The sequence below is a fragment of the Thermobia domestica genome, chromosome 17 (assembly GCF_964235325.1).
Source record: "Thermobia domestica chromosome 17, izTheDome1.hap1.1, whole genome shotgun sequence".
Taxonomy (NCBI): Eukaryota; Metazoa; Arthropoda; class Insecta; order Zygentoma; family Lepismatidae; genus Thermobia; species Thermobia domestica.
Window position 1 is genome coordinate 126,467,600 of NC_137470.1, and position 19,261 is coordinate 126,486,860.

General features: G+C 37.5%; 1 protein-coding gene across 21 annotated transcripts in view; it reads left to right on the forward strand.

Annotated features, from left to right (window-relative positions):
* The window catches only part of Glut1 (Glucose transporter 1), a 942,408-nt gene that overhangs the window by 633,612 nt on the left and 289,535 nt on the right, over positions 1-19,261 (forward strand). The window contains exon 1 of one of the 21 annotated variants that reach the window (XM_081744249.1): positions 1,894-2,108. The exons of the other annotated variants lie outside the window; for them this stretch is intronic. The gene's annotated coding sequence lies outside the window, so the exon portion shown is untranslated. Of the gene's footprint in view, positions 1-1,893; positions 2,109-19,261 lie in introns of those variants that run through there. 21 annotated transcript variants of the gene reach the window in all.

Below are 19,261 nucleotides of genomic sequence, written 5' to 3' on the forward strand. Positions count from 1 at the left end.
ATTGTTTCCTCTCATGTGGAAGTATATTGTGTTCATCGTGCATTGCGTAAGAACCAAGACGGATGATTTGGAATGTAGTTTTTTCTTTTACACACACATGTGTGTGTTGATGTATGAATATGTGACATTCGGAATTCATATACCAGTACCTATTTTGTATCAACTGTTTTGGTTTTTAATTATTAGGTTTAATTTTATTGTCTGTGCTTTAATTCTGTAAATAACCTACAAATTCTGAATTAATTGTATACCATGACTTCTGTAAATAACTTACAAAAAACATTGACCAGCTTTCAACTGAGGAAAAATTTGCAATTAAGGCTTAGACAAAACAAGCAAAGGGCAATTCAGGAGTGTTCGAAAAAAAAACGGTTTAAATTTGCAGGGCATCTTATGGCAGTAATTTTGTATGCGCTAAATATATTTCCACAATTTATTTTCCTAGATAAATTGTGAATAAAGCGTGTTCAATGTTTGATTTTTTATAACAGTAATCTCTGCTACGAACTCTCTTCAGTCTACACTGAAGAGGAATTCGGATCACTGTCAAGGACTGAGTTTGCTAGAATGAATCGTTCGCAATAATCTAGAAAAAATATTTAGTAAATCTACAAAGCTTTGAAATTAATATTAACAGTACCTATGGCGTCAGCAAAAGACGAAAAGCTTTTTTCCACATGAGAAAGAATTGACACTTTCAAGGAATTGAATGTCCCAAGAAAGGTTATCACCATTGGTTATGCTTTTCATCGAAAAAGACCTGACAAAAAGAATACCAGAGTTCAACCAGCATACATTAGATTTGCTCCAATCAAAGAGAAGAGAATGAACTTACTAATTAATTAGGGTGATTAATCAGATAAAATGTTGTGCATTTTTTATTTTTTGAAAAGAGAATTTTATTTAATTTAACATGTCACATAGAATTTGCAGATAAAATTATGCTGATTAGTCAATGAGTCAACTTTATATCTTCTGTCTCTTATCGCTCGTACTGCAACACCCGAAACCACAATCCACCGGCCGCCACTGTGTAATCCAATATTTTGAATGTCTTTTTCATCTTTCGAAGGGAGGGGTGTATACACCTCTCAACTTCTTCCGAGTTCACCTCTATGTTTACGAATTATAGTCTCTTTGCAGTGTAGGAGGCGCGGTGGCTCAGTGGTAAAACGTTCTCTTTCGGTGCTTGGGGTCCCTGGTTCGATCGCAGCTCGCGCCGTGTGGACTTTGTGGTGGACAAACACCGTGCTTGTGGGTTTTCTCGTGGTTCTCCCGTTTCCTCCTCATTTCACTCCTTTCTCATTATCCCCGTCTCCTTTAGCTTTATTTTTTCTCTTTGCACTGCGTGAATTAAGACAAATTAGTAAATCTATTCTATGAAATTAAACAAAACCAAATTATAGTGTGCAGATAAAAGATACTAATGTGAAATGTAGCATGCTCCTCCAATATTTAAAAGCTAAAGACGCCAGTGATGTCAACAAAATTAAATTTAAGTCGGATGACATCAGATGAGTATGTCTGGGCGACATGCCGCCCGCGGGCATAGAATAATTATTATACTTCTTTGTCATAACTAAAATTATGACAGTAACTATCTTTATTCTAGTTTCCTTTAAGTAAATGTGGTACTGAATGTTTATATATTCACAAAACTTCTGAAATAAGAAGAAGACCTTTTAATATATATATATATATATATATATATATATATATATATATATATATATATATATATATATATATATATATATATATATATATATATATATATATATATATATACAGTATATGTATATCTTCGTCTTGTCAGTTGGCAATACTGATCATTATCAGATGACTGGGAGTGCAGCGTAACAGCACAGCGTTGGACGAACATAATTTTATGTAGTAGTAGCATACAGCTTGTCAGCTGTTGACGAAGGGTTGTGCGTACTGGCACGTGGATGTGTTAGTGTTGTTACCATAGTTACACACGCGCCATAGTGTGTATATGTTGTTATTGTGTGTTAGTTTATAATCTTTTGTTTAAGCAGTGAATGTTTGTTTGTTTGTGACTTTATGTTTCTGGACAATACAGGATCCTTTCCGTGGACTTCGTGAAGGTAAGCAAAAGAAATTTCGATTCTTTTCTTAGTTCTAACTGCCAGTAGCGAGAGCCATATCAAGGTCAGTAGGCGAAGTATGCATAAAGCTGAACAGCAAGTGTCACAGAGGTGTATATTATCTACACTGCTGAAGGTCCTTGCCCTGAATTCACTAGTTATTGTAAAGTTGTTCTGTGTTGTTGTTTCCGCAATGTATGACAAAAAGTATATTTCTGTGAGCTGGTTTTGCTGAATATCATAGTTATTAATACTGTCTTCAGAAAAGTCAATTATCATTAATTTGTGTCTAAGCGAATAATGTAATTTAAAAGATTATTAGTACTAGCACATAGAGTATGAACACTTTTCCTGGTACTGTGCAGTTTACTTAAAGAATATAGAAGGTATACGTGGCGTTTCATACACAGAGAGCCTATTTTAATACAATCAATGGAGACGATATTTCTTGTTAGGGCTTCCTTTATTATTATTAAACGCCCAGTTTAAGTTTAAAGACACCACTACGAGTAATTGATTAAAAATTAAAATTCCTTTCAGTAATTACCTCTCAATCATTTTGTAAATTATATTTGGAGTGGTTAGCATCGCATAGCACCTATTTGTTACGGTTGAAGAAGGAGATCAGTACAACCGTGATTAAATTATGTTTTAATTGTCACTTGATATCTTACAGACTAATATGTCACTGATTTGGCATTTTTACTAGATGTAGGTGAAATTGAGCTGCTATTAATGTGGTGTTAGACTCAATTGCAGAACTGTGGACAAACACCGTGTGCGTGGGTTTTCTCGGGGTTCTCCCGTTTCCTCCCACTTTCTTCATTCCACCATTTTTTCATTCATCTCTCATCATCACCGTCTCCTTTAGCCTAACCGGCATAAACGTGGGACGTAAAATTTAAAGATTTTTCAATTGCAGAACTGTGTTATCTAATACCCTACCAACGAATGCTCTGTTAGTGACTAGAGCCCCCTCGTGGCTAAATGGTTACCGTACCCATTTTTGGTGCGAAAGACAACTGTTCGATTCCTGGTTGGAGCTCATATGCTTCGGATTCCACGTTAAGTTGTAGGTCCACGTCTAGTGTAACCTCGGTGCTGAAATGGAGGCTAAACTCGAATGTAAGCATCAATCTCTTAGCGGTCATCCATTTCTATTAGGTATACGTGCTCGCATCGGCGCAAATCTGTCTTCAACATTGGAGGGCATTGGTAAGATCGTTCCCATGATATATAGGCCCTATATAAGCGATGTTCAAAATATTTATGAAGTTGAAAAACAATGTTGTGAAGGATCAGGGGAGCAGAATTGTCTTCAGTTGCGTGGCGTATTTAGGAGACTATCGGGCTCAAGCTCCCTCTCCCCCCCGAAATAAATTTGTTAGTTTTTCGCATTCCACGTACAACAATTACCATTTCTAAGAATGTCATTGACTTTCCATTTTCTTATGCTCTTTGTTCAGAAATGATACTGTATTTGTCAAATTTCATTCCATGTAAGAACTGCGTCCTTTTGTTCTTTCTTTTGTCCTTTCTACTTTTCTGTTTCTTTTTCTTGACGTTACTTTCTTTCGTTTCGCCTATCGTACCTTATCTACCGTGTCAGTTGTGATTCAAGTCGGTCGTCATCAGTAACACCAAAACTAAAAGGAGTTGATAAGAGAAACTGGTGTTCCACATCAACTTGCGCGAATATCAACATGACAGGACTTTCGTTTTTATAACAAATGAAAAATTATATCGTTTAGTTATTTCTAAAAGAAGGAAATATATGAATTAAAGAAAATCAAAACGGAGGAATAATTAGCCGGGAAAATTAGGAAGGCCAACAGGATGCTTCCTTTTTCTTGTATGAAAAGAATAAAGGGTTAGATTCACTCCTAAATTTTTGTATCATATCATGTAGGATTTATCGGTCTGCAATTCTTGCCATTATAACTTCAATTTATGCATAAATTAAAATATATTTAATTATCAAACTGAGATGGGCAATTGCCCACTTCCTTCCTTGTGTTGCGCATGGCCCCTCGAAGCAAAATCCTAAATACGCCTTATTCTAGAGAAGGGAGATGAAACTCATATTACGGTAGATGAATCTGATCAACTGTTGTAGAGTATATTATATATTAGGCGATGTAAATGAAGAAGTAGTACATATCAGTATTACAAATCACTGCCGTGAACACATTCTGAAATCTGAATACATGCATATTTATAATTGGTATGTTTCTAATTAGGCATCCACAAATATCCACGTTAAAATTGTTTTATAATAATATAATAATATAAATAATGACTTCCCCAAAACTATGAAGAAAGAATATCAATTATGTATGACGCAACAATACTCTTTGAGCAAAATGATGATAATCTCAATAACATTACAGGAATTATTACAGAGATCTGACGCATGTCATATACTCTTTAGTTAAGAGATGTGACCTTAAAATTATGGAGAAAAATATTCCAGTAATTGAATTCTTTTCTTTGCTTACGAAGAATTGAGACACGCGGAAATACGTAGGAACAAACTATGGTTCGAACTAGCAGAAAAAAGAAAACAGGCAAAATTACACTAGCTAAAAAATCCAAATGAAATAACTACACAAAATTTCGTAGACATCAGGCGGGAAACTTCCAAAACTTTTAGAACAAAGAAACGCGATTTTTTGAAAGCTAAAATTTAGGAACTTGAAGACAATAGTAAAAATAAAAACATTCGGGACATGTATAAAGGGATCAACGAATTTAAGGAAGGCTATCAACCTCGTGCTTATATTAAAGAAGGCTGATGGAACAGTTTTCACTGATACAAGATAGCATTTTAAATAGATGGAAAGATTTCTTTGACGATTTACTTAACACGCAGTCAAAAACTAATGTGCATGGAGAAGGGGAGATATTCACCGCGAAACCGTATATTCCAGAACCCAACCGAATAGAAGTAGAAATCGCTATAAAGAAATTAAAGAAATACAAATCTCCGGGTGTAAACGAAATTCCGGCTGAGTTAATTTTAGCTGGAAGCGAAAAATTGTGGAACAAAATACACAATCTCATTCCCCTTATCTACAACAAGGAAGAATTGCCACAAGAATGGAAAGAATCAATCATTGTTCCAATCCACAAGAAGGGCGACAAAACTGACTAATAATTATTGAGGCATCTCTCTTCTGTCAACATCCTATAAAATCCTTTTAAACATTCGATTAGTAAGATTGACCCCATACGCAGATGAAATTATTGGAGATTATCAGTGTGGATTTAGCCGAAATCGATCAACTATCGACCGAATATTTACCATTCTCCAAATACTCCAAAAAAAGTGGAAATACAGTAGCCCGGTATATCAACTATTTATTGATTTTAGAAAGGCTTACAACTCGGTTAGGAGAAAAACATTGTACAACGTTCTTCCAGAATTTGGAATACCGAAAAAGCGAATTAGATCAATTAAGGCACGTTTAAATGAATCCCAATGTAAAGTCCGGGTAGGAAAATTTTTGTCCACGAGCTTTCACGTCGCGAATGGCCTGAAACAAGGACATGCGTTGTCGACATTATTATTCAACTTTGTCCTGGAATACGCTATAAGGAAAATCAAAGATAGCCACCAGGGCCTAGAACTGAACGGTGTTCACCAGGTTATGCGTACGCTGATGATGTAAATTTAATAGATGATTGGAGAACAATAGAAAGAAATGCAGAGGTCTTATTAAACGCTTGCAGGGACAAGGGTTTAGAAGAAAATGCAGAGAAAACTAAATACATGGAAGTGCGTCGGGACCATAATACGGCAAATTATGAATGCGTCAAAATGTTAAATAATACTTTTGATAGAATGGATACTTTCAAATATCTAGAATCAATATTAACAGACGAAAATCCTATTCACGAAAAAATCAAATGTCGACTAAAAAGAGGGAATTTGTGTTATTATTCACTTCAAAATCTCTTGTCGTCGTGAATTCTGTCGAGGAATTTGAAGCTTAAAAGATATAAAACGATAATCATACCTGTTGTTCTGTATGGTCGCTTACTCTGAGGGAAAAACATAGACTGAAAGTATTTGAGAACAAGATTCTCAGACGAATATTCGGATCCAAGAGGAACGGGAATGGGAAATGGCGGAAACTTCTTAACGAGGAACTACGTAAATTATACGGCTTATCAAACATTGTTAGGGTCATCAAGTCTAGGAGGCTTAGGTGGGCAGGACATATAGCCAGGATGGAAGAAAGTAGGAATGCTTTTAAAGTGTTAGTGCTAAGACCGATCAGAAAACGACCATTAGGAAGACCTAGTTGCAGATGGGAAGACAATATTAAGATGGATCTCGCAAAAATAGGAATACAAAGTAGAAACTGGAACCAGTTGGCTAAGGATAGAAGTCAGTGGAGAGCTTTTTTGTGAACGCGACATTGAACCTCCGGGTTCCATAGGCTATAGAGTTAGCTTACGAAGCATGAGTAGATGTCTAGACTGATACTACAAATAGATTAAATGCGCATTTACTGAAAAGATGGGTTCTACTGACATTGGATAGTCAATATACTCTTCGTGTGCTAGGGCCTAGGAAAGAGGAGGAGATAAGATTTCATATCAGGTTACGTCACGCATAGTCGCACGCCTTCATTTTCATTAAAAATGGAAAAGCCAAGAGAAACAAATTTTATCTCACTTTCCTTTGTGGCAGTCGGACACAAATCATACTTATCTGCAAAAAGCACTTTTCAAATCGGATTATTGCGAGAAACCTCCAGTTCCAATGCTGGGGGGGGGGGGGAATGTCTCCCCATTTCCCCGGAATTTGTGACCGTACCTACAGCTGAGACTACTTTCCAGCATGAGGAGAGGGCCATATCCTCCTCTGGCATTTATTGCAATTTGTGCTCAAGTAGCGGAAGTGGAATTAATACATATTGATGAGACTACTAAACGCACTACAGAACGAAGTTCAGTTTGAAACACTACAGAATACTATTCTTTATAAAAGAAATGGAAAAGCCAAGAGAAATCAATTTCATCTTACATTCCTTTGTGGCAGTCGGACACAAATCATCACACTTATCTCCAAAAGCACTTTTTAAGTCAGATTATTGGGGGGACTGTCCCCCAGGTCCAAGATCGGGTAGACATGCCCCTTCGACCCCCCGGGATTTGCGCCAGTGCTTGCACGAAAGATTTTGTTTCGTAACTACTTGAAGTGTCAGAGCCAGAGGAGCAGAAGTTACCGAGTAACACAAGGGGTTAGGGCGCTGAAGGTGCTGGTGTGCGCGCTATCCGAAATATTGCTTATTGTCTCTGTAAAAATGGGTGCCCATTTTAAAATCGCACCAAGTATTATTAAAACTTATGGATAACTTTTTCACTGCTGCCAATGCGTATGATTAGCAGAACACCTTTGGCGCGGCAAACTGGTGTTCGATTTCCATTGGGAGCTCATGTGGTTCAATTCCATGTTGAGTTTTAGCTCCACAACTCTAAGCCATAAATCTATCAATCAATTGTTAAGTATTATATTAAAAAAAAAAATGTTACGAATTTTCACAATCCTTTCGTGCGACGTTAATATGATACTTTTCTTTTCGCGCGTTACACATGCCGGGGTCCCTGCTTCGATCTCCTGTCAAGTGGGTTTGTGGTTGACAACATTGTGCTCATGGATTTTCTCGGTATACTCCCGTTTCCTCCCACATTCTCATTCCACCAATTCCTCCATCATTCACTTGCATTAATCTCCCTTAGACTAACAGGCATAATCGTGGGACGCTAAACTCAAATACTTTATTTCATTTCCTACCCCTGTCTACTTTCCTAGACGTCCGTCCTTGGCATATTAGGGTAAATGGGCTTCAACCTGTTTTTGAAAACAACAGTCAGACAATACGAGAAAAATATTTGCATATTAAGAAAGCAAGGGTCGAGCTAAAACTGTGGTATACTTCTACATTAACCTAACTATAGCATGTTGATTTTAAGAAAAATCTGGATCCTTTCATCTCGCTTAACACGTGTTCAATTTCCTTTGGGGGCTTATGTCGTTTTGATTCCACACTAAACTATAGAACTATGATTCATGTAATTTCGGAGCTGAGAAGGAGCGTTACCTTACATCAGTCAATAAATGAAAGAAGTAAGCGAAAAATATGCACCCGAAGAAACAAACAAACACATCTTCTCGTGGTTTTCGAATGTTATCTATTTTAAAAGCTGATATTGACCTCTATATGTCGTCGGGACACGGTCAGAGGTTACGGTACAGCCTCTACCTCCGTCTCAAATGTGTTCTTTTTCCATGTTGATAACCGAGTAACAGTAATGTATTGACGTTGTTTTCAAACTTTTAAGTCATTCTATTTTTAACTTAAATACATTGTGTACTGTTAACTTTCCTTCTCTGTTGTTCAACTCTGTAGTGTTCTACATTAATTTTCCCTTTAGTTTAGTATGTATCGCTCCGAATTCCAATTTCAGCTGCATTTTTTTTCTTCTGTATCTTCATGTTATTTACAAATTAATTAAGGGAGTTTCAAATACAGCTGCAATAATAACTACTAATTACTTTTTCGATTGAAAAAATAAAAATTTCTTTGAATTTAACAAGTATTTATCTTTATTACTGATCACAAGACAGGAAGTGTATTTCTAAATTCAAGAAGAGATAATACATTTCTTGCGTCTCGTGAGCAACACTAGTTCACCCAAATCTTTGATCTGAAATACCGTTTTAATGTTACATGATTCCAGGGGCGGATCCAGGGGGGCGATCGGGGCAATCCCCCCCAGAAGAGTGAACTTTCTTATTTTATATGTATAAATAAAACCCATCCCAAAGTTTGGAACACTTAAAAGTAGCTCTAAGTAGCAGTATTATAACCAACCGCTCCCCCCCAGAAGTCCGTCCTGGATCCGCCCCTGCATGATTCATAGTATAAAAACTGTAAATTGATAAGGTGATTTTACGAACAGAATGGTGAAAGTTCTAGAACATTTAGGGATACGCAAGTCATCACAGAACATACAGTGGTAGATCTAGAAGGTAAAAACTGTTAGGGTGGCAGCCAGAACTCAGACTATGATTGGTATATCATGAGTTTACAATTTTTCATGGGTCCTGCAGTAGTTTCCAATTTAATTCTCTCCCTATGGATATTATGGCTAGGTTGGATTGACATTGTGGACGACAATTATTGTTTTACACATTGCATAACAGGAAAACTGCAACTGAAACTATATCTAATGGTTCAAAAGTTTTTCAATAAAGATTAAAAGGCAGCGCTTCCTATAAACTTTCAAAAATAGTATATATACATAATAGCTTCAATTATTTTTCTAACCAGGCCCGCGGTGACGCAATGGTAGAGCGTTCACCTCTGGTGCATGGGGTCTCTGGTTCGATCCTCGCTCTCGCCAAGTGAGCTTTGTGGTGGACAAACACCATGTGCGTGTGTTTTCTCGGGATTCTCCCGTTTCCTCCCACCTTCTTCATTCCACCATTTTAATTCATTTCTCATTGTCACTGTCTCCTGTAGCCTAGCCAGCATAAAAGTGGGACGTAAAACTCAAAGCTTTCATTTCATTTCTTTATTTTTGCCACTCAAAAGCTGGGAGTCCATGCATCCCCGACACCGGGTTGGATCCGCCAATGACACTATACTCCAATAATAAATATAATTTGAACGTTGTTATATCACATCCTTTGGGGAGTTTTGGCAACTCCGAAGGATTCCAATAACTTGTAGATAAAATTAGAATAAACTTTGTACATATATTTATAAAATTAGACGAGACAAGCGTTCCGAGAATCAAGATGACACGAGACGAGAATTCGATAAAATTTTATGAGACGACAACCTTATTTCCTGTTTCGTCTCCGGACAAAACCTGTTAATCCTTATTAAGATCTTGTAAATGAAACTTCTAATATTGTAATATTAACATGTCTGTTACTTCACACAAAAGCTCTTGAACGGATGCGAATTTCTGATTTTTTTTTTTTTGGCAACAGCTATATAGTGATCGCAACGAGTCGTGAAGCTTGGCGTAGATCTACCAATTTAAGCATGCAATAGAACGCAAAGGTGTTTTCCCGCTGTCGGTCCCCATCTATGAAAATTTGTGTTTCTCTTCTGTCGCTTTACGGAGAACATTTCGTTGAGGGCACAATGTTGTATTATTGCCACTAAGTTTCGTTTTCTTTATTTTTGTCGTTATTGTTGTCGTTTGTTTCATATTTTTTGCTAATATGATTGTTATTGTTCAATTTGATACTCTTAATTCGAGTAATCGTTAATTATTCGTGCTATAGTTCTTTAAGTACTGCTTCTTGTCACTCGTTCGCCATGTCTTGCCATGTTGTACTCGTTCGCCATGTTGTAACATTGCTGCTGCACTTCTGTTGTTTCACGTTTTCTAAATGAGCGTTCGTAAGGCAGTTCGACGAACCTTGCCGAACTTTTCCGATGTGTTACGGGAGGCAAGGCAGTTCTGTGATTCGTGTAGAGCCCAGGCTTTACGAGTCCTTGTGGTCACTGTAGCTAGAGTGATTATCTCGGGCAAATTCGATAAAGGAGTCAATCATTTAACAGGTAATGGTGACTTAAATTTGTGGGTTAGCGCACATGATAACTCGGGAACGAAAGCGACTTTTTAAAATTCTGTCTTTTGTCAAAGACAGCTATGGCAATTCCCTCGGCCAAGTTCGTTAATGGAGTCTATCCGTTAATATGTTTACGAATAGCGGAGACTTATTTTTGTCCGTTAGTGCACACAACAATACTTGAAGGAAAGCGAATTTTTGAATTGTTTTTGCAATAAATAGCTAGAGCAATTATCTTAGCCTAGTTTGTCAAGGGAGTCAACCTGTGAACACGTTAACGCGTAACGACCACTTACGTGCGTCCGTTTGTGCACGATAAGGGCGAAGGAACATTGGGACGACATCGACAGCGACGCAGACAGATTTCTCTGGGAACGAATTACACCGACAGTGATACCTTCCACTGCGCACTACGTGTAACTGGCTGTGTCTGGCGTCGTGCCGTTGGTAGTGTGCGTTGTCGCATTTGCAAAAATGTTACTACTTGTCGCTCTGCTGTCTGGTCTAGCATTCTGTCGGATGCAGCAAGACCTAGGTCCGACTGTCGCCCCGCAAAGTTCTCTGGCCGTTATCGCAGTCGCTGTAGTGTTCTCCAATTGAATGCAATGTTCTAATGGTCGTTCGTTGCCGGTGTCGTCCCAATGTGCCTTCACCCTTACTCTTGATCAAAAGCGAATATTTTGAATTCTGTCTTTTACAAAGGTAGTAGAAGTTAACACCTGCCGCTAGATGGCAGTAAACGTCCTCTAGCAGCTCATATCTACCGGACGAAAATGAAACTTCTAGTACGTGATCCTTTTTACTGTCTACCTAAGTTTCTTTTCTTTTTTTATTGCATTAGTACTATATTTTCTTAAGAGGCTCGTTCACGGCGAAATTAAAATACCGCTAATTTTACAGTAATTATGTGATATCTTCAAATGCATAAAAGATAAGCGAAAAGTGGAACAACACCTCCCTAGACAATATTATTTTACATGAGATACCGTTATCACGACTGACTTACCTGCTTTAGATTTAGAGCCATTTAGAAAATTGGCATTTATTTTCGCGTTTCTAAGGCCTACCGCTCACTGGCGACAAAACAGTTGCGCAACTATCTCGTCGCTGTCGCCTACAGTCAGCAACTTCACGGAGACAAAACAGTTTTGTTGCCATACCCTCGCTCACTGGCGACGGCAACAGAAAAGTTGCCGAGCATTTCATATCACAATTTACATAATCGGCAATCGGAACAGTTCACATAATCGCTGGTTTCGGACATTAAAAAAAAAAAAAAAAAAAAAAAAAAACTACCGCCCATTCCAATGGTTAAATAAATAAATTTAAATAAACTTTCGAAGGTAGCGTCAACAGGGACGTTATTTCAGACTTCACTTGAGGGGGGCAAGAGCACCACCGACATAAGACTTTCACGTTTTGTACTAGTATATTAGTAGACAATTGATTAAAGTATATGTATTCGTCAAACTCTTGAGGAGCAATTGCACCTCCTGCCCCCCCCCCTAAATGACGTCCCTGAATGTCAGTGAGTAACAAAAATAACAGCATTGTGTAAGCTAATACGAACGGGAACAATTATTCGAATCAAAAGATAACAAGAATAACGAAAATATAAAATTACTGGAAATAACTAACAGAACGAAACTAACAAAAGCGGCAATCCGACAACACTACAGTAACTGTACTGTCAATGTTCTACGTATAGCCATAAAACAAAAATTAGCCTTCTTCGTTCTTCCCGCGTATTCTTCACGTTTTAAAATCGGCCATTTTTATACAGTACAGTTTTTTTTATTTTTTATATTTGAAATAGAAGAAACTTGAAAATGATAATTTTATCTGTATTTTTTTCTAGTTGTGGGAAATTAATGAAAGTAGTAGTGTGTAGTATGATAGCGATATGTTATTATCGAAAAATGTAGCTACCTGTGTTGTTTTTTCTTGGCTGGAAAAGCTCATTCTAGTTTCTTATAACAGCGAAACACACTTCCTTCCATAATTTCTTCTTTATATATATATTTCTTCTTTAACGCTTAGCGTTTCTCTATATCCTCAATTAAGTTTTCATAGTCTTTATCACTAAAGACATGCTAGTCACTAATCAAAGAATGTATTAGTTACCATTGCGAACACTTCTTTACACGCGCTACACACGGAACGAACTGTTACGTGAAAAAAACTTGAAGAAAACATTTATTTTTTACCTTTCTATTTGGAGGTACCTCGGCAACTTTTCTGTCGCCGTCGCCTCAGTGAGCGGACTCCCATAAGACTCAATGCATTTTTAAATGTTGCGCAACTGTTCCGTCGCCGAGCTGTTGCCCTGCTGTCGCCCTGCTTGGCGACACCTCGGCAACTTTTCTGTCGCTGTCGCCTCAGTGAGCGGACTCCCATAAGACTCAATGCATTTAGCCAGAGCAACAAGATAGTTGCCCGACAAAATGTTGCCAGTGAGCGGTAGGCCTAAATGACTGCATGTGGAAAGCTGCTAGGTGACTCCTGATAACGGTATCTCATGTAAAATAATATTGTCTAGCTCGCTCTTGTTCCACATTTCGATTATCTGTTATACGGGATGTTTCAAAACAACACCTACCACGTTTGGGAGGTGATTCCTGACACCAAGATAAAACAACAAGTATAAACCAACCTGGGTGCACAAATGCTTCCTTTCGTAGTTATAGGCTGCTGAAAACATGAAAATGCAAACTTTAAAGGTCCATAGCTCCAAAACTACTGGATCTACCGTAGTCTGGTCAAGACTTCACTTAGGAACTAACATGTGTGGTATCCAAAAACACGTGTTCCAGAATCCTAAGATAATCACGCAACAATTTTTATAGAGAGAGTTTGGCTATGGGTATATAATATGACGTATTATACCTCTTTAAAAATTGTTGTGGAAGTACCACAAGATTCTGAAAGATGGATATTTGGATAGGGCACATACTAGTTTCTAACAAGGAAAGAGAGGGAGATTATATATCAAAGAGGAAGATGGTTTATGCACTAATCGAAAGCACTAATGACGCCTATTACGAAACTGTAATAAAAAATTTTCCGCATGCATATACTGTGCGAGTTATATGAATATACAGGGTGTCCAGAAAATCCGTTTCCACCCCTAGAAATCGCAAACGGTGAGACAGATGCCAAAACAGGAAACACGTGTTTGGTCATTTTAAAAGTATAATGGATCAAAGCAAAAGTGTTGTCCCAGGGCCACCCACAGAGTCCCAGGAGGGGTCCAACTCAAAATTTTCAAATGGCAAGGGAGGTCAAGAACCATGTCGTTGCAAAGCTGTTGTTAAATGAAAGAAGAGGGAACAAGTCTCCACTCTCTAAATTACTCTATGCAAAATGGCGGCCGGTTAAAATGTCAGCAAAAATGCCATTGTAAAGTCTATGACCACCCATAAAAAGCCTGAAACGATGAGACAGATGTCAAAACAAGAAAGCACGTTTGTCATTATTTTAAAAGTACAATGATTGAAAGTGAAAATATTTGTCTGAGGTTCTTCCACAGGGTCCCAAATGGGGTCCTACGCAAAATTTTCAATTGGCAACAGTGATCAAGTAGCATATCGTTGGAAAGCTGTTGTTAAATGAAAGTAGATGGAATAAGTCTGGACGCTCTAGGACAATACTTTGCATACATCTTGTGTTTTAGTTTTTCTTTCTGTAGTCTGGCTTTAGTTTGATTTAAGTGTAATTCTTGTACTCAACGGAAAGAAAGGAAATAGTCATACTGTGACATTCTCTCTTTGGGTTCAGTAATGTCTAAATAAATAAAGAAATAAAATAAAATAAAAGCAAATTCAGAAATAAAGAGAAGAAAAGAAATAGCATTTTACATCTCTGAGTATAGAAATGACTAGTTAACATATAATGGTACTTATGCTCGTTGTACGAATTATCAAGTATAAAATGATTCAAAAAAAAAAAAAAAATGTTACACTAGGAACAGCGAATACGTGCAAGTGTCTCACAATAACAAGTGCCGATTGCAAAATGGAAAGTGAATGCGCTCGGAGAATCGAAATGAGGATGTACATTTTGACCGGACGCCATTTTGTACAGGGTAATTTTAGAGGATCAAGACTCGTTTCGTCTTCTTTCATTTTCTAACAGGTTTCGAACGATGTGCTACTTGACTCCCTTCCCACTTGAAAATTTTGAGTAGAACCCTGTCTGGGACTCTGTGGAGGATCCTCAGACAAATATTTTCACTTTCAATCAATGCGCTTTTTAAATGATGACACACATATTTTCTTGTTTTGACATCTCATCTGACTCACCGTTTCAAATTTGTTTGGGAGGTCATAGACTTTACAATGACGTTTATCTGACATTTTGACCGGCCTCTATTTTGCACAAGATAATTTTAGAGTGCCGAGAGTTGTTCCGTCTTTTTTCATTTCCTAACAGGTTTCCAACTGACTTGTGTTGTAAAATTTCCGGAAATTTTGAACCTGTTGGTAAAAAAACAGTTTTTTTCTGGTTTCTTTCCGGAAGAATTGGAAAAATTGGGAAAACAAAAAAATCTTTGTATTAGGTTAATATTATTAGTAATGGAATCGTTATTTTTATCGAACGCGTGAAAAATGTATTTTGGAAATATTCAAAATTATTTTTTTTTTTAAAAAAAAAAGAGCGTTCGAAAATAAAACTATTGTAATTATTCTTGAAAATTAATAGTCTGCACTCATTTCCTTTATGTGCTTTTTAGTCGTTTATTCATGATTGTGCATTAATTACAGAACTTTAACAATTGCATACACATCTACCATCATGAAGCGTTTCTGTTGCAATAAATAGGGCTCTTGAATGAAAGAGAGTTCTTAATGTCCTCTTTGATCTGGTAAAATTGTGTTAATTTTAACCAAATTATTTCTTAAAAGAGAGAACAGTACGCAAATTTCACTAATACTCCTGCACTAAAACATATAATTATTATTATTTAACATTCTAATATAGATTTTTATATAAACTTTGCGTACAGTATTTATATGTAAACAAATACCTGCTTTCTAGTACGACAAATTATATAAAAATGAAAGTGATTATATTTGTAACCTAACAACTCTTGGATCACCAGACCGATCTCGATTACATTTTCAACATAGATGAGGTTCGGACATGGGATGGTTTTTATCATTTTACTTTGAAGGTGTAACTTGGAGTAAGGAATGGGGACATATATTGAAAATGATTGATATGATTGATATTAGTGTCGAATTCATACTTTTCGTTGTCGCTGAGATGAGGCCGGATTTTCGTTGCCGTTTAAATCCAAATTCATCCCTGAAAATTGGGGATGGGAGAGGGAATATATATATATATATATATATATATATATATATATATATATATATATATACACTATGTGATCAAAAATATCCGGACACCCTCCAAAACATACGTTTTTCATATTAAGTGCATTGTGCTGCCACCTACTGCCAGGTACTCATTATCGGCGACCTCAGTAGTCATTAGACATCGTGAAAAAGCAGAATGGGGCGCTCTGCGGAACTCACGGACTTCGAACGTGGTGAGGTGATTGGATGTCACTTGTGTCAGAAGTCTGTACGCGAGATTTCTACACTCCTAAACATCCCTAGTTCCACTGTGTCTGATGTGATCGTGAAGTGGAAACGTGAAGGGGCACGTACAGCACAAAGGCGTACAGGCTGACCTCGTTTGTTGACTGACAGAGACCTCCGACAGTTGAAGAGGGTCGTAAAGTGTAATAGGCAGACATCTATCCAGATCATCACACTAGAATTCCAAACTGCATCAGGATCCACTCCCAAGTACTATGACAGTAGACGTGAGGTGAGAAAACTTGGATTTCATGGTCGAGCGGCTGCTCATAAGCCACACATCACGCAGGTAAATTTCAAACGACGCTTCGCTTGGTGTAAGGAGCGTAAACATTGGACGATTGAACAGTGAAAAAACGTTGTGTGGAGTGACGAATCACGGTACACAATGTGGCGATCCGATGGCAGGATGTGGGTATGGCGAATGCCCGGTGAACGTCATCTGCCAGTGTGAGTAGTGCCAACAGTAAAATACGGTGTGGTGGAGTTATGGTGTGGTCGTGTTTTTCTTGGAGGGTGCTTGCACCCCTTGTTGTTTTGCGTAGCACTCTCACAGCGCAGGCCTACATTGATGTTGTAAGCACCTTCTTGCTTCCCACTGTTGAAGACAAATTCGGGGATGGCGATTGCATCTTTCAACACGATCGAGCACCTGTTCATATTGCACGGCCTGTGGCGGAGTAGTTACACTACCATAACATCCCTGTAATGGACTGACCTGCACAGAGTCCTGGGTTGAATCCTATGGAACACCTTGGGATGTTTTGGAACGCCGACTTCGTGCCAGGCCTCACCAACCTACATCGATACCTCTCCTCAGTTCAGCACACCGTGAAGAATGGGCTGCCATTCCTCAAGAAACCTTCCAGCACCTGATTGAAAGTATGTCTGCGAGAGTGGAAGCTGTCTTCAAGGCTAAGGGTGGGCCAACGCCATATTGAATTTCAGCAGTACCGATGGAGGGCGTCACGAACTTGTAAGTCATTTTCAGCCAGGTGCCCGGATACTTTTGATCACGTAGTATATATATATATATATATATATATATATATATATATATATATATATATATATATATATATATATATATATATATATATATATATATATATATGAATGAATGAATGAATGATTGAAAATGACCGATAATAGTGTCGAATCCATAGTTTTCGGAGTCGGTGAGATGAACAGTGACACTACCAATGCCGATTAAATCCAAATTCAGGCCTGCAACTTGGGTAGGAAGAGATGTATAAAAATGACTGAAAATTGCTGATATTAGTATCGAATCCTTAGTTTTAGGGGTCGCTGAGATGAAGAGTAACATTTCCGATGCTGTTTAAATCCAAATACAGCGCCGCAACTTGGGGAGAGAGATGGGGTAGATATATAAAAATGATTGCAAATGGCTGATATTAGGTGGAATCCATAGTTTTCGGGTCGCTGAGATGAACAGTGTCACTTTCGATGCCGTTTACATCCAAATTCAGCCCCCATTAGTACTCCTAAAGGAAGAAGTTGATGTAAAAGTACTTGAAAATGACCGACTCTAGCGTCGAATTCATAGTTTTGGGGGTCCCAGTTCATTGCTGACAGTTTTGGTGCCCTTTATGTCCAAGATGAAACGTATTCTCCCCGTGCGACGAACGGGTATTTTGATAGTCTATAATAATAACGGATAGAAGTTTCACATGTCATATATCTCTTCCTTAATATATATCTCGCTGCTCAAATTAACGCAATTGTGCGGAGTATGTGTGTATGTGTAAATAAGATCATCTCTCTTTTTGCGTTGTTCGAAAATATAAAAATAATAAAGTGGGATTTTTACCAGAAATCAGAAAACTACAAAGTAAAATTAAAACCTGTTGCTTTAAGTATTTTCCCTGTTAGTGAAATTCATGCAGACACGTTAAATTAAATAAGATTAGCATCAGGCGAAGAAACAGTTTCTAAATTATACTTTCTGTTTCTGCCAATAGTTCCAAACAAAAGATTTTTTCTAATGGGTTCAAAATTTCCGGAAATTTACACAGCAGAAGGAAAATGCATATCTCCATAAAATATACCGGTATTAGCTAAAATGATTCTAGCCTCGTTTTTTAGCACTTCCCTACCATAAAGCGGAGCTTCATAAAATAGCTTAAGATAATTTAAATGCGTCTATAATAAATAATCTAACTAGGATTATATTTTAGTGTCTTTTGTAGCCATAAATCCATTCTTTCACGGTGCTAACTTTAAAGGAGTGGTGCACATATATTTGTTCCCACAAATGTTCCCTATTCTAATACAAGAAAAATAAATATCAATGATCTTACTTGTAAACCAGTAAATAGAAAATAGTTTTCATTTTAAAAGCATAATGTAGTAAAATATTCGAAAATTTCAATTTTCCCAAATTTTCCGTTTTTTTCAAGCTCGGAAAAAAAAGGTAAAAAATTGTTTTTTACCTAAAATTTCCTGTTTTTTCCAGGCCTTTACAACATCATACTTGACCCCCTTTCAATTTGCAATATTTGAGTTGGACCCTCCTGGGACCCTGCGGGTGGCCTGGAACAACACTTTTTGCTTTGATATATTGTTCTTTTAAAATTACCAAACATGTGTTTCCCTATTTTGGCATGTCTCTCACCGTTTGAGATTTCTAGGGGTGGAATCAGATTTTCTGGACACCCTGTATATTCATATAACTCGCACAGTGTATGCATTCGAAAGAAATATTACAGTTTCGTAATGGGCGTCATTAGTGCTTTCAATTGGTGTATAAACCAACTTCCACTTCGATATATTATCTCCCTCTCTTCCCTTGTAAGTGAAGTCTTGACTGGACTACGGTAGGTCCCATAGTTTTGGAGCTATGGACCCATAAAGTTATTTTTTTCATGTTTCCGGCAGCCTATAAATCCGAAAGAAAGCATTGTGCATCCAGGTTGGTCTAT